Source organism: Diceros bicornis, chromosome 7 (genome assembly GCF_020826845.1).
Source record: "Diceros bicornis minor isolate mBicDic1 chromosome 7, mDicBic1.mat.cur, whole genome shotgun sequence".
In the NCBI taxonomy this organism is placed as follows: Eukaryota; Metazoa; Chordata; class Mammalia; order Perissodactyla; family Rhinocerotidae; genus Diceros; species Diceros bicornis.
Window position 1 is genome coordinate 21,965,004 of NC_080746.1, and position 17,826 is coordinate 21,982,829.

The following is a 17,826-nucleotide window of genomic DNA, read 5'->3' on the forward strand; positions in this document are numbered from 1 at the left end:
GTGCACAAACCTTGAAAGTATAGCTCAGTGAACCATCAAAAACATTGGGAACCCGGGGCCGGCCCGGTGGCATAGCAGTTAAGTTCCCATGCTCTGCTTCTGCGGCCCGGGGTTCATGGGTTCAGATCCCGGGTGTGGACCTACACACCACTTATCAAGCCATGCTGTGGCAGGCATCCCACATATAAAGTAGAGGAAGATGGGCATGGATGTTATCCCAGGGCCAATCTTCCTCAGCAAAAAGAGGAGGGTTGGCAATGGATGTTAGCTCAGGGCTAAACTTCCTCACCAAAAAAAAAAAAAAAAGGAGACATGCAAAAAAACCCAAAACCTTCATGAGTCATTAGTGGAGGTAACTAGGTACTAACTCCTTATTTTGGAAATTGGCAATTAAAGGGAAATACATGAACATTTATCCTCTTTCCTGTTAAACTATATTTCCTGGAAACCAATAACCTTAATAGACTAGGAAAAGTTCTTCTTTGCAGAAGAATTATGGCTAATGAATATGGAAGGAATAATAGAATTAGAAAATCACCATTTTACAATTTTTAATTAAATAAGTAATTAAGGGAGAGATTGTCAATGAATGGAAACATTAGAAAAAAGATTGATTGGGAATTCTACTATGGATGTAGTGGGCTGTCACATCTGAATCCACTGCTCAAGCTTAGCTTTACAAATAGCAGGACAGCCTGTCATTATGTGCCATATGATTTGACACAATGTAAAGTACACATCACCACCTATGAAGCATTTTTATAATACTTTTTCCCCTGTATAATCTCATCCAATGACTCCCAAATCTATACTTGTAGATCTGCAGCCTAATACCAGCTTACACCAGACATCTCCACTTAAACTTGACAGGGACCTCAAACACAGTATGTTAAAAAGCTAAAATAATATCTTCTCTCTACCAAATTCTTTACTCTTCCTGTTTTCCATTTCTTGATCAGTGACATTAGCATCCACCCATTTATTAAAGCTAAAAAAACATGTTTTGTTTAAATAAACAGTTACTGAGCATCTACTCCGTGCCAGTCACTATATTAGCCAATATAAATGAACAGGGCCAAGACTCCCCTCCTCAGTCTGTGGAGAAGACCACACAGGTAGAGTCAGTGCAATGTGGTAAGAGGTATACTAGAAGTATGTGCAAGAAGTTTCAGAAACAAAGAAAAGAAAAGCTAACTCTATGACAGAGAGATGCTGTAAAAAGTTTTAGAGGAAGTATTGCCTGGGCTCACTCTAGTCAGGTTGACAAGCAGAGAGAGAGAGGAGGAACAGGCCAAACAACCTTGGTGAGAAGTCTCATTCAGGAAATAGCAAGAACTGAGAACCTGGAGAGACAGGAAACTAACATACAGAGAGTTAATGAGAGAAAAGCAGGAAGGGAAAACAGCACCCAAACAAAAGGACTTACACGTTATGCTAAGGAATTTGAACTTCATCCACAAAGCAATGGGGAGTGATTAAATATCTGTAATAGAGGATATGATTAGAGTTGCCTTTTAGAAAGAGAAACGTGTCAAGGTATTTAGAACTGTGGCCAATGTGGTACAAGGGAAATAATACAGAGATTGGCGTCAGACCTCCATTCAAATTCTAGCTTCATGTACTAGCTCAGTGAATTTGGGGATTTAATTACTGAACTTCAATTTCCTCAATGTTAAATTCAAAGCATTAAATGAGATGATGTATGTAAAATGCTTACCTAGTTCTAGCACATAATAATTCAATAATTCTTCCCCCAAGGCAGCTCAATTAGAAGTTTGCAATGATACCTATGAATTCAACACAAATAACTAGAAGAGGAATCCTAAGGTTCACGAAAGAAGGGAATACAGAAGAAGGAAGAGGTTGGGGGAAAAAGTGAAAAAAATGAATTTAAGTTTTAGTCATAACGAGGTTGAGGTTCCTGTACAAATATCAAAATTGAGGTGTCCTGTAGATGGAATATGAGTTTGGAATTCAGGAGTGGGGTCTGGAAGCAATATGTTCAATTTGGAAGTCATCAGTATATAGACGGTGGCTACAGATGAGGAAACAATATTTTCTCACACACAATTCAAATACATCACAGTCTTTCATACTTCTGTGCCTCTCTATATGCTGTTCCTTCTAACTAGAATGCCCTCCTGCCCCTCTTTCCACCTGTCAAACTCCTACTCATCCTTCAAAACTCAGTTTCTATTTCATTTCCTCTGTGATGCTTCCTCTAACTATATCAGGAAGAATAATGTTACTACAATATGTTTATATTTACGCTATAATAGAAACTAAAAAATATATTTTTAAAATATCTATCACCTTTGATAGACTTTGAGCATCTTAAAGAAAGAGACTAGGTTTTGCCTTTTTTTTCCAAGGAGATTTTTTATTAAAACGTTTCTGAGTCAAAGCTTTACAAAGCTTTTTACAATCTCTTAAAAAACTCTACAACCTAGCACCAGAATAAGTGGTAAAAGGATAAGAACAAAAGACAGGATGATGCTGAAATGTACTTTATATTAAATACTAATTCACTGAGCTCATTGAACAAACTCTTTTAAAAGGTTAGAAAAAAAGGTTCTGTGTAAAGTATCTTCAGAAAAATATGTATCATTTGAAAAATAGGTATCAAAATTTAACACTTGTCATATAAAAGGCTCATAAAATGTGTGTGGCTGTGCTTCTCAAGATTGTTAGGTCAATCCTGTCACTTTGTCTGCAACCTTGGTCACATTATGCCTAGATGTTCTGGTTTTGTTCTTGGGTTTCTTGCTGACAGTTCTGGTCTTACAGGACCAGAAACCTCATCCCTGTTATTAATACGTGTGCCATTACTAATAGAAGAGTGGTTTATTCTCACGCTAAACAAATTGTAGAGGCCATCACAATGTATGAAGTTAGAGAAATAATTTTTAAAACATTAATGTGTAAATGTTGAAAATTTCAAGAAATTAATTCTAGTTCTTTCCCCTTATTTCCAATATAAGTGAAAATTAACTTACTTATGACCTACAGTGGCTGAGGTAAGTAAATGTGCAAACACTGAGTTATAAGTTTCCTTTATCTTTTTTCCCCAGAAAACTTTCCCTTAACTCAAAGCCCTCCTCTGGATGAGTCAAGATATTTTGACATACTAAGGCATCAACACAGAGCAAAAGATATCTCTGAGCGGGAGATGGTCTCCCCAATCCTTAATTTCTCTCTCTTTTTTATTCTATTTCCAATAATTAAGGTATTAATTTCAAAAATAACCATAAGATCTTTAAAAGACAACTGACAAAAACCCCATTCAAAAAACAAGTTACCTTTATATGCAGTAAAAACATTCTTTTTTTTGTCAAGGTTTATTTTTTCAGTCTTCAGCTGAGGCTGGCGGCTAGCAGCATCTTCTTTAAAGATAGGGGTTTTCTTCATGGAAACATTCCATGTGCCTCTTTGGCTGTCAGGTATGTTTTACAGCCTAAAAGCATAAAACTTAGAGCAAGGGCTCCACTGTTGTGGGGTTAAACATGCTGAGCTGGTCCTACGGTTTTCCTTACCTCTCAGCAGATCTGGAGAGGCAGGGCTGATGTTGCAGAGCACAGTCATTCTTGCCACTGCTCCTGGTCTCGAAGCCTTAGTTGTGTTGACTGCAGCGCTTGGTAAGGGAAGGGGTGTCAATGTGAATATGAACACCAAACAGCTGAGAGCCACATTCAACCCAAAGGTTTATAACCAGAGTGTAGGAATGCTTGGGTTCCATCATTGCATCCTAGTAGAGCCCATCCTGCCTCACAGGAGGTTTGAGGCTGTCAGGTATCTCTACAACTTGTGAACTCCATCCCCAATACCCTTAAGGGTCACTGACTAATCTACAGTCTGTGCCTCGTCCTGGCACTTGTCTGGCTATGACAAAGAAGAGGACTAGCAGGCACAAAGCTGCAGGAGTAAGTAGAGCCACTAAGGGTGCAGCTGGGACTTCTGCCACGGCACAGTGTTCAAAGGCCCCTAAGTGGCCCTGCATGTCACTTTGGTGCCAACTCCTTTCTGGCCCAAGACTCTTTCTCCCCCACTTCCCACTTCCCAACCCCTGGTTTCTCTGTTCTCTTCCATCGCTCCAGAGTGGAGAAGGTGCCATCCACAGAGATGCATAGCCGTGACCCCAGCGCCATCCTTGGAACCATTTTATTCATTCCTAGTTCCTTAAACAGGGCCAGGCACATAGTAGCATCCAATCTATATTTGCCAAATGAATGATGCTGCATCTCTATACGTCCAGAATATGTTGTAGAACAGAACATAAGTGGTAGTGTACTTGGAAAAGGGACACAGCACATTTTAAAAATTAATCAACAATAAATCTTCTGTAAGCCAAGAAGAGGAAGAAAAAAGATAAAACAGAGTAAGCATCATGATCTGTTGGGGGAAAAAAAATAAAACAGAGTAAGCATCACGATCATCTATGAAGAGCATGAGGGGCCAAAATTCTGTATTTACAATGAGAATAATTGTTGATACTTCTTTACACCTACTGTTTCCCGGGTGAGGGAGGAGGGACATGGAGCTGACATTATAATGTAGAGAATGGAGAAATAATCTAAGAATGAGGAAGCCTGGGTCTTTCCAAAAATTTACATGCAGCCACTAATCACCTTCTCTTTGACTTCCTTTCTTTTTGACTATGTTAATGACACCTACTGAGAACCTAAAAGGTCTCAACAGAGAAGATATTGAAGGAACTGAAGGAAAAGCGAGGCTCTGTTCTGAGAACATTCACGCAATGAACACTTATTTACTCAACAACTATTACATGGCAGGCCTTGCGATGAGGATACAATGTTAAACAAGATAGCTGTGGTCCCTGTCCTCATATAAGGGGCCATATAGAGAGAAGACCAGTAAGTATGTTAAGCTACTGCAATACTGTGAGATACCTGCTATGAAAGGGTGCTGGGGTGGTAGTGGGGGAAACAGAGTCACATGCCCCAGAGTTCAGAGTTCACAGAAAACCTTCTGGAGGAAGTGACGTCTAAACCAAGACTAGAAGAATGAGTGGGACTCAGGGATGCGAAAGAGGAGGTACAGGGGGAGCAACCTAGAGGGAAAGTGTTCCAGAAGAAACAGCATGCACAAAAAGGCTCATCTTTCATGTGACTCAGTATGTAGTCCCTCTCTTGTGTGCTCTTGTTTTCAAATAAGATCATTCATAAAACATTGTTGGCACTTATGTTAGGGCTAAGTGTATGAGATCATTTCTACAATTGAAAGGATTCCACAAAGATTAAAAAAAAATTCAGTTTCTCCACTTATTCAATAAAACCTCTCTTAATTCAATCTATCCAGAGTCAGACCAAGAACATAGCATTAAATTGATACATTCTGGATGGGGAACTTTTTTTAATTGGGAAAGATTTAATATTCCCTTGGTTTACCCATAACTTTGTAACCTGAGAGACCAAAGTAAATGAGATAGAGTTAAACCTACTTTGTCTTAATTTGTGTCTCCAGCTAAATTTTAAATTGCTCTTGAGTAGGGATATTGCCTTGAATGTCCTTACTATGTCTAGTACAAGACAAGTCCTAAAATGTTTGTTAAACAAGTGGATAAACTGTTCAGTACATTTTAAAGAAACGTCATAGTTCCTGAAATGCCTGAGTTTTTTTTTCAATTATTTTATTGAGGTCATAATAGTTTATAACATTGTATAATTTCAGGTGTGCATTATCATTTATCAGCTTCTGTATAGACTGCATCATGCTCACCACCAATAGTCTAATTTTTATCCACCACCATACATACATGCCCCTTTACCCCTTTCACCCTCCCTCCACCCCCTTCCCCTCTGGTAACCACTAATCTGTTCCCTTTATCCATATGTTTGTTTATCTTCCACATATGAGTGAAATCATGCAGGGTTTCTTTTTCTCTGTCCGGCTTATTTTGTTTAACATAACACCCTCAAGGTCCATCCGCGTTGCTGCAAATGGAACAATTTTGTCTTTTTTATGGCTGTGTAGTATTCCATTGTGTATATATATACCACATCTTCCTTATCCATTCATCAGTTGATGGGCACTTGGGTTGCTTCCATGTCTTGGCTATTGTGAATAATGCTGCAGTGACCATAGGGGTGCATAAATCTCTTTGAATTGTTGATTTCAAGTTCTTTGGGTAAATACCCAGTAGTGGGATAGCTGGATCGTGTGGTATTTCTATTTTTAATTTTTTGAGAAATCTCCATACTGTTTTCCATAGTGGCTGCACTAGTTTGCATTCCCACCAGGCATGTATGAGGGTTCCCTTTTCTCCATATCCTCTCCAATACTTGTTATTTTTTGTCTTGGTAATTATAGCCATTCTGATGGGTGTAAAGTGATATCTTACTGTTGTTTTGATTTGCATTTTTAGCATCTTTTCAAATACCATGTCTACTCAGACATGGGAAACAAAAGAAAAAATAAACAAATGGGACTACATCAGACTAAAGAGCTTCTGCAAGGCAGAGGAAACCATGAACAAAAGGAAAAGATGACCCACCAACTGAGAGAAAATATTTGCAAATCATATATCAGACAAGGGGTTAACTCCCAAAACATATAAAGAACTCATACAACTCAACAACAAAAAAACAACCTGTTCAAAAAATGGGCAGAGGATATGAACAGACATTTTTCTAGAGAAGATATACAGATGGCCAAACAGGCACAAGAAAAGACGTTCAACATCACTTAGAGTATTTTTTAAAATGTCAGTCTCCTCCCCTTGTGACCAGCCGGGTCTTGAGGGATAGGGTGACCATGGAACGGTAAAGTCTCCTTTCAAACTACACAGTAGTCCCCCCCTTATCCATCAGGGATATGTTCCAAGAACTCCAGTGCATGCCTGAAACCACACATAGTACTGAACCTTATATATACTATGTTTTTTCCTATACATACATACCTATGATAAAGATTGATTTATAAATTAGGTACAGTAAAACAATAAAATAGAACAATTATAACAATATACTGTAATAAAAGTTATGTGAATGCGGCCTCTCTTTCTCAAAATATCTCACTGTACTGTACTCGCCCTTCTTATGATGACATGAGGTGGTACAATGCCTACATGATGAGACGGAGAGAGTAAATGACATAGGCATTGTGATGTAGCATCAGGCTACTATTGACCTTCAGAAGGAGGATCATCCAGCCATTAGGATGTTGATGGCTGGATGTCAGGAGCAGAGGATGGCTGCGGTTGGTTTGCTGCAGATAACTGAAACCGTGGAATGTGAAACTGCAGATAACAGGGGACCACTGTTGTGGGAGATCAAGATTTGGCCACCCTGAAATATATCTCTTTACCTTGATTGTTTTCTCTGAGGGAGATTTGACCTCCCCCACTAACTGCCTAAAGAATTTGACATGGTGGCTCCTTCCTGGAACAGATCTTCTATCATGATGGCTATAAAGATAATGTAGGATAGAGGTTACAATAGCAAAGGCACCAAGCCTCTTTTATCAAAAACTCTGTCTCTCCCTGACCACATTATCTATAGATGACCCCGAAAAGAATTGTACTCCTGCCCTCTGAAGTCCCAGGCCACTACCCACCCCCAACACGCTCCTCGCCTTTAGCTGCAATACTTAAGCAAGCAGCTTAGACAGAGGGATGAGTTTTTCATTTCTGAGTTTCTCCCATGTATACATGTTATTAAACTTGGTATTATTTTCTCCTGCTAACCTGTCTTGTTGATTATTTGGCCAGCCATAAGAACCTTAAGGAAGAGGGCAGAGGGAGATTCTCCCTCTTCCCCCGACACTGTATACACAAAGAAGACTCAAGAGCTCCCTGAGCTGCCCCACAGGACAGCTCTGGTTGATGTGACAAAATCTAGGAGTTTCATGCTGCTCATTCTCTGCACCATCCCCTAGGGTCATTCGTATACACATAAAGTAATAACACCCGTCCCACGACCACGGCCACGACCACCACCAACACACACACACACAGACAAAAACTTGAACGTGGGGCTGCAGAACAGTTAGATCACAGGCTTAAGAGTCAGACTGTCTGGATTTGAATCTTGACTCTGGTAGTTATTAATTTTATGGCCATAGGCAAATTACTTAACATCTTCCTGCTTCATTTCCTAATCTATAAAATGAATGTAAGATAGGACCTACCTCATAGAGTTGATTGTTTCCCCATATTCACTGAATAAGTAGGTAGCTGGCTAAGTCTTCATCTTCTCCCAAAACTCCTTCCATTTCCCTGAAAGAATTTAGATCCCACATCCAGATTCAAACCTCCAGCCTTCTGGTGATTTTTCTTTCTAAGTACCATGACCTTCACATCTAACGTATTTTGACAACCCACTTTGAGGGCCACATCCTGAAACTTGTTATCACCCACTGACATCTCACACTTTCTAACCACAAAGTCCTAATCTCCTATATTTCTTATACTCTCACTCTCATTACACCTTCCAGAAACCTTGGATTCACTAATTCAGTAAACAAAAATGTACTGAATGCCTTTTCTGTCATTGATTCTTCCATTTTCTTTCACCTTATAAGACCCTTCTAGCCCCAACTTCCTTTTCTTCTCAACATAGGTTCTGCATAAATTACTTGAACTGTTTTCTCCCCTAAACCATCAAATTCACTGAACACATGTTTTTCTGCTTGAAGTCTCAGTTTCCTCAAAGGAAAGCATGTATTAATTCTAAATTTGTCCCTTGGATAGCTTCATCTTTCTGAAGGTTAAACAAGTAATAGGCAAAATTGTTTCACTAGCTCTCAGACATTACTGCAGGATACAAGTTAATCTGTATTCTCACCTCACACCATATATCAAAGAAATCTCAGGTTATTTATAGATTCAACCTGTTTTTTTTAAATCCAACTATTACAACAAACTCAGGGGATATAGTCCCCATGAACCCTTTTTTAAAAAAATGCAGAATACCAACTTCAACTAAACAAAAGATAAATGGTAAAAACTCTTACAAACAGAATGATGACAATTACTGGATCCACTTAACTATATAGTACTAGCCAAAAATACAATAAAACTATAGAGACTATGGCTGGAAAACAGAATGTAAATATTATAAACTGTGACAATGTAGAAATGTTGTAAATAACAAAAGTTGGAGGAGGGCAGGTGGAGAGATTTCCTTATCATTTTTAGCCTGGTATTAAAAGATACTTTTTAAAGCTAATAAGTAATATACATACATATGTATATATACATACATTAAAAATTTATGTTTTAATAAACAAGTTATATATATAACAATATATACTATTATATGTATTATATATTCATGTATATTATATTTATCATATATTTATATAATATAGTAATACTATATATTATAATATCTAATATATACTATATTAGATACAGTATGTATAATATATACACTGTATATGATGTACACTATATATAGTAATATATACAACTATATACAACACATATAACTTGTTTATTAAAATACATTTTTAAGGAAATACGGGTAAACACAAAGATAAATAATTTAATGAACAAAAATATAGTAGTGGAGAGGAGGAAATTGAGGCAAGGAAGGGTAAATCATTTTGGTCTCTGCTTAAGGTAAAGAATCAATAGATATTGCTTAAGAACGAGAAGATGAAATGTTTTATATAAATTTATTGTACATATAAACTTATATGTTATATTATATGAAGACAATCACTAAAGCAAAAACACAAACCTTTCCATTTTTTAGAACACATACACGCAAATGCTCTTAAATTTCAACCCAGTAATTCCATTTCCAGGATATATGTACAAGATTATCAATTTCAACACTGTATAAGTAGAAGATTGGGAAAATCTGTATGTCCACCAACAGGGGACTGGTTAAAGGATGATACATCCATACAATGGAATTCTGTGTGTCCATCCTAATGGATGACTGAGGCAGCTCAATATGTACTGAAATGAAAAGATATTCAAAAGATATCCTTAAATAAAAAAGCAAGGCACAGAATAATGCATATGTGATTTATGGGAAAAAATATATACGTAGTATGTGTGTGCGCACACGTGTATATATACCAGGCTCTGGAAAGATATTTATAAAAGAGATGAGTGATTCATTCTGGGAGGAAAACTGTGTGGCAGGAGACAGGAATGAAAGAAAGGCTTCTTTCAAACTGATTCCCTTTTTTGTATCTTTTGAGTTTTGTACCATGTTTATGTGGTACCTATTCAAAACTTAGTAAATTTTTACAAAAAATAACTTTACATTTCACTGATAAAATTGTTTATTTTTTTTACTATGATTTTTCCTTTCATTATATTAGGACTTACAAATAGTAAAATATTTCTTAATATTTACTTCTTTCAATTTACAGCTATAACCATTTCTTAATTAAAAAAAAATTTTTCTTAGCCATATATTTTTAGGTTCAATATTTTTTTATGAGTTTTAACATCCTATGGAATAGTGGTTAAAGTAAAAATGGAACAACTGACATCTATGTTTTACCCAAAGCTTTCAGCACTTTAATTATGGCAATTCCTGGACTGATCACTTTGGTGGTAATATATGAATAAAGATATAAATCCATCATTAAGGTTCATAGAGACATACTTGGCCGTGTACACGTCACATTCTTTGCCATTTCAGTTTTGGTGTGGAAAAGAGATGCCTATCTTTCTGCATCACAGGAGTACCTTCATAATGTTCTTACCTGAAGCATCACTGGATCCAGTATTTTCATCAGTGAAGACTGAGCTGAGAATAAAGGGAATCATGGAGAAACTAGACCAGCTGGTCCCACCCAGACCTTTCACCCATATGAACACCACCACCAGTGCCTCACACAGCAGAGTCACCATCCTCAACCTCAAGACACACACTGCAAAAGGGATCAGCTAAACATCCTGCTGGGACTACTTGGGATGCAGGAAGGAATACGGCGGGGATTTCCTGAGGGCCAGGATGTCCTCCCCAGCCCTGAAGGCAGGCGCTTCGGGAACGGTGACAGATTTCAACAATGGCATCTACCTTGTCAGCTTCACTCTGTTCTGGGAGGGCCAGGTCTCTCTGTCTCTCCTGCTCATCCACCCCAGTGAGGGGATGTCAGCTCTCTGGAGGGCAAGAAATCAAGGCTATGACAGGGTGATCATGAGCCAGTTTGCCAATGGCACCTCATAGGTCCTTTCTGAACATGCCTGACCCTAAACTCAAGCGCTAAACTGTGCCATCAAGACGATCAAGATCAAGAAGCTTCTACTGTGTGAGGCCTCCACATGTTCCCTGTGAAGTCTTGACCCACGTGACCACCACTGACTTAGAGAAGAAGAGCAGAGCCTTACTGACAAAAAGGGCAAGGAAATATATTTTTTTTGCGAAGAATGTTGCCACTGTATGTTCTGTTAGTAAGGAAAAGAGGATAAGGACCCTGGGTAGGTCACTAGCAGTGTTTACAACACTGCTATTTCCTTTTTTTTTTTTTTTTAATTGAGGTCATAATAGTTTATAACATTGTGAGATTCCAGTTGTACATTATTATTTGTCAGTCACCACACAAATGCATCCCTTTACCCCTTGTGCCCACCCCCCACTTCCCTTCCCCCTGGTAAACACCAAATTGTTCTCTCTGTCCGTGTGTTAGTTTATATTTCACATACAAGAGAGATCATACATTGTCTGTCTTTCTCTTTCTGGCTTATTTCACTTAACATAATACCCTCCAGGTTCATCCATGTTGTTGCAAATGGGACGATTTTGTCTTTTTTTATGGCTGAGTAGTATTCCATTGTATATATATATACCACATCTTCTTGATCCAATCATCTGTCAACGGATACTTGGGTTGCTTCCACTTCTTGGCTATAGTGAATAATGCTGCAATGAACATAGGGGTGCATAAGCCTCTTTGGATTGTTGATTTCAAGTACTTTGGATAAATACCCAGAAGTGGGATAGCTGGATCATAAGGTATTTCTATTTTTAATTTTTTGAGAAATTTCCATACTGTTTTGCATAGAGGCTGCACCAGTTTCCACTCCCACCAGCAGTACAACACCGCTATTTCTTGATTTTTCTATTTTGGCATTTTCTATCAATTTCCTGGGTTGGTAGTAAAAGATTTCATTCTCTTACATCACACTTGCACCCCATTTTCCTTCACTACATTCTCCCAATATTTCCTGGGTGTAATATTTTCTTTTATACTATGAGGATATTCAGTTTATTATTATTATTACTAGATTAATTTTTTTGAAGATTTATTCTTTGCATTGTCTCTGTTTCTTCTGGGTTCCTTTTATCTGTGTGTTTATTTGGTCTCTCTGTCATGTAGGGGGTGTTCATCAAATGCCTGAAATCCTTAGATGTCTGCTCATATCTTTTCCTTATGCAGTTAAAAAGCCACCTAGATGCTCTATGCGCATGGATGGGGCTGGTCAACAGAACAACCTCACTTTGCAGTGATAAAGTGGCAAACAGGCCTATTGACTGGAATACACACACACACCCAAATACCAGTATTTGGAAGCTTTTCTCTTGGCCTGTTCAATTTCTCAAGAGAAAAACATCCTCTAATTTCTGAGGAATCTGTCTCCTGGTCAAAATCCTATGGGTGATCTTTCAGGCCTGACCATAGGTAATTACAAAGGCTTATCTGACAAGTCTCATGGGAAAAGCTGCCCTCCCCACATCAGACTTGGTGCACAGCCAGTGTATTGCAGTTTCTGAAGGAAGTCACAGTCAAGGACTCAGGCTTCCCTGCCCAGCCGTGCTCTTACACATATCCGCACTTAGACGGGTACCTGACAAATAGCGGGCACCCAGTAATATTAGGTGACTAAACAAAATGTCTGCATGGTGCTAGGCACTGTGCTAGGCACTGGGGATACACTGGTGGGCCAGCACGTGGTCGCATGGAGCCTATATTCTAGAGAAGGAATCTGAGGCTAACAGAGGGACTCTAAGCTCGTCTGGGAGTATAGCAGGGGGAAGGGCAGTCATGGAAGGATTCCTTGGGAAAGCAGTATTTGAGTTGAGATATAAAAGTTGGGCAGATGGTAGAGATAGAGGTGGGGTGGAGAAAAAGAAAAGCATATGAAAGTCCATGAGAAACGAAAGAGCATGGTATAGGTATATCATAGTGCCATACTGTGGGGGAAATGAGCTGGAGAGGTAGGCAGTGGGGACATCAAGTCTACGTCAAAGATTTTTGCCTACTGTAACGAGACAGTAGACCACTGAAGGATTTTGTGTAAGGAAATGAGGGAGGGGAAAATAATCAGATTAGCTTTTTTAAAAAAGATCAATCTAGCTGCAAACTAGATAACAGGTTGGAGGGGGTCAAGAGTATTTGTGATTCGGGGTGTGGTAAAAATGTTCTACAATTAGGTTATAGTGATGGTTGCATAAACTAAAAACTATTGAATTGCACACTTTAAATTTTGATGAATTTTATAGTATATGAATTATATCACTATAAAGCTTTTTTTTTTTTTTAAATGAGTGTATGTGAGGAGACAATTTTTCGGGCTATTCCTATAACCTGGACAACAGGATGATAATATAAGCCAGGGTGGCAGTGGCAGAAATAAAGAGAAGTAGACAGATTCAAAAGATATTTAGTAGGCAAAACAGAATGGACTTGGGTAATGGAGAGTCGATGAGATGGAAGGGTCAAGAATATACTTCTAACCCTCACACACATGGTCAAATGATTTTTTACAAGGGTGCCAAGACACCCTGGGGAAAGGACAATCTTTTCAACAAATGGTGTTGAAAAAACTGGATGTCCATAGGCAAAAAGAATAAAGTTTGATCCTTACCTTATACCACAGAAAAAAATTAACTCAAAATGCACCTAAACATAAGACCTAAAACAAAACTCTTAGAAGAAAACAGGGCAAGCTGCAGGACACTGGATTTGGCAATGATTTCTTGGATAAGACACTGAAAGTGTCAGGCAACAAAAGCAAAAATAGATAAATTTGACTACATCAAAATATAAAACTTCTGTGCATCAAAAGACAATCAACAGGGTGAAAAGGCAGCTTATGGAATGGGAGAAAATAATTGCAAATCATCTATCTGATAAGGAGTTAATATCCATAATGCATAAAGAACTCCTACAGCTCAACAACAACAACAACAAAAATCCAAATAACCTGATTTAAAAATGGGCAAAGGATTTGAAAAGACATTTCTCCAAAGATGTACAAATGGTCAACAAGCATAGAAAAGATACTCAGCATCACTAATCAGCAGAGAAACGCAAATCAAAACCACAATAAGATATCATCTCACACCCATTGGGATGGCTGTTATCAAAAAAAAAAAACACAAAAAACAGAAAATAACAAACAAGTGTCCATGAGGATGTGGAGAGAATGGAATCCTTGTGTACTATTGGTAGGACTGTAAAATGATATAGCCACTATGGAAAACAGTATAGCATTTCATCAAAAAATTAAAAATAGAAATACCATATGATCTAGCAATATCACTTCTAGGAATGTATCCAAAAGAATTGAAAGCAGGGTCTCAAAGAGATATTTGCACACCCATGGTCATAATGGCATTATTCGTAATAGCCAAGAAGTGGAAGCAACCCAAATATCAATCGACAGACTAATAGATAAACAAAATGTAGTATATACATACAAGGAAATGTTATACAGTCTTAAAAAGAAAAGAAATTTTGACACATGCTACAACATGGATGAACCTTGAGGACATTATGCCAAGTAAAATAAGTCAGTCACAAAAAGACAAATACTATGATTTCACTTACATGAGGTATCTACAGTAGTCAGAGTCATACAGACAGAAAGTATAATGGTGGTTGCCAGGGGCTGGGAGGAACGGGAATGGGGAGTCATTATTTAATGCATACAGAATTTTAGTTTTGCAAGATGAAGAAGTTTCTGGTGATTTGTTGCACAACAATGGGACTAAACACTACTGAACTGTACACTTAAAAATGGTTAAGATGGTAAATTTTATGTTATATGTATTTTAACACCATTTAAAAAAAGAATATATTTCTATTTCTCCTAATATGGTAGACAATATAATGTAAAAACACATTACTACACAATACCTAGAAATTCCACATAATTTATAACAAACACCTTTTTTAAATGCGTAGGTAATCTTATAAAGTCCCATGGAATTTCACGCCATATATAACCTGACAATTTCTAAATTTTTAGGTATAATGTGGACATTTCCTCTCAACTTTCCCAGACTCATATAATCAACTGTCAGCCAACATCTCCACTTGTATGGCTTAACAGACATCCCAAGCTTACGATCTAAATGTCCAAAACCAAATTCTTTTTTTTTTTCTTTTTTGGTGAGGAAGAGTCACTCTGAGCTAACATCTGTTGCCAATCTTCCTCTGTTTGCTTGAGGAAGATTCGCCCTGAGCTAACATCTGTGCCAATCTTCCTCTATTTTGTATGTGGCTCACTGCCACAGCGTGGCCGCCGATGAGCGGTGTAGGTCCATACCTGGGAACCGAACCCAGGCTGCCAAAGCACAGCATGCCAAACTTAACCACTAGGCGATGGGGCTGTCCCCAAAACCAAATTCTTGATTTTCCTCCACCAACCTGCTCTATCCAGTCTTCCTCATCTCAGTAAATAGTAATACATTTCTTGCCAGTTGCCCAGGCCTAAAAACCTTGAAGTCTCTCACATATACTCCATATTTCATTCCATCATCAAATCTTAGTTTCTTCACCTTCACACTATATCCAGAATTTTACCACTTCTCACCACCTCCATTGTGACCAGCCAAGCGTATGTCATCACCATTTCTCATCCACAATGCTGCAACAGTATTCAACTTTGTCTCCCTGCTTCCATCCTTGGGCCCTATAGTCTATTTTCCTACTGCAATCAGACAAATTCATTAAAAATATAAATCAGGTCACATTCTTGCATGTCATGCTTTTGTTCAAACCCTCTGATAATTTTTCACTCCACTCAGAGTGTGAGTGAAAGACCTTGTCATGACTCACAAGGCTCTACATGTTCTTGCCTCACACTACCTCTCTGGCTTCACATCCTACCGCTGTTGCCCCTCACTCACTCTCCCCCAGGCTCACTGGCTTTCTTGCTTTACTTCAAACAGCAGACAAGGTTTGGGGCCTGAAATCTCTGCATAAGCCTACACCTTCAAAGGGCTACTCTCAGAGAAATGTTAAACTGGAAAAAAATATACCCACTGATAAAAGGTGACAAAGAAGATTGTCTGTTTTGTCCTAAACTCTGATAAAGAAGGGAAAATCTCCCCCTGAGAGTTAGTAAGCACAGACCTGCCTTGATAAAGATCTGAAATTCTAATCTATACTACCTGTTCAGTTCAGGAAACCCCAGTGCAATAACTAACTAAGTAAATAAATAAGCAAGCAATCTGGGGATAATTCCCTAGGGGAACTTAACAGAAACAAATGCAAACTCTTTCTGAATTCGCACACTCAAACCAAACCATGTAGGATTCGCATAGATAAATCCCACCAATCATTAAATCACAATCCAGGATTACACAACAACACACGAAAACCATCTAACATAAGCAAGAATAGGAAGACATGATGAAATTAGACCTCTAAGAACTTCAGATGAGTTACCATTAAAGACTATAAGCATTTAAAATTATTAAAGGCATACAAAATAGAATCAAATATATGAAAAAGGAAGACACTAACAAAAATAGCACATAGATTTGAAAAAGAACTAAACAATACTTCCAGATATGAAAAATATAAATATAGTCAGTAAAATTGAAAACTCTGTGGATGAGTTAAGTGGCAGACTAGACGAAGATGAAGACAGAAGTAGTGAAATGGAAAACAGATATGACGAAATTATCCAGAACACAGTGCAGACAGGAAGGGAAATATGAGATAGAAAGTGAGAGACATGAAAATACATAATAAGAAAGTATAGTATGAGGGGGTTTTGTGGGGGAAGAATTTGAAAATAATGTCTAAGAGGGGGCCGGCTTGGTGGCGCAAGCGGTTAAGTGCACGCACTCAGCTGCGGCGGCCCGGGGTTCGCCAGTTCGGATCCTGGGCACGCACCGACACACTGCTTGGCAAGCCATGCTGTGGCAGTGTCCCATATAAATTGGAGGAAGATGGGCATGGATGTTAGCCCAGGGCGAGTCTTCCTCAGTGAAAAAAAAAAGAGGAGAATTGGCAGATGTTAGCACAGGGCTGATCTCCTCACAAAAAAAAAAAAAAAGAAAAGAATGTCTAAGAATTTTCTACAAGAAATGAAAGATATGCATCCTCAGATTAAGATGCCCAGTGAATCCCAAGCAGCATAAATAAAACGAAATCCACACCTAGTACAGAACACCAAAGAGATATAAAGTGTGAGTCCTAGACCTGGTTTGCACAATAGGATGAATATTGGTTTGGTTCCCTAAGATAGGGATCTATCTAAGATAGGGAACACTGAAAGAAGTCCAAGATTTGGTGGGAAAGGACATGAATTTGATTTTGAGAAATCTTTGAGCTATCAAAAGTAGTTGCCAGGGCCAGCCCCGTGGCTTAGCGGTTAAGTGCGCGCGCTCCGCTACTGGCGGCCCGGGTTCGGATCCCGGGCGCGCACCGACACACAGCTTCTCCGGCCATGCTGAGGCCGCGTCCCACGTACAGTAACCAGAGGAATGTGCATCTATGACAGACAACTATCTACTGGGGCTTTGGGGAAAAAAAAAAAAAAGGAGGAGGATTGGCAATAGATGTTAGCTCAGACCCGGTCCTCCTCAGCAAAAAGAGGAGGATTAGCACGGATGGTAGCTCAGGGCTGACCTTCCTCACAAAAAAATAAAAAGTAGTTGTCAA

At 38.6% G+C, this 17,826-nt stretch overlaps 1 pseudogene; it reads left to right on the forward strand.

Moving 5' to 3' along the window:
* Positions 1 to 10,541: 10,541 nt before the first annotated feature.
* Positions 10,542 to 12,434, forward strand: LOC131408201 (NXPE family member 1-like; annotated as a pseudogene).
* Positions 12,435 to 17,826: the final 5,392 nt, after the last annotated feature.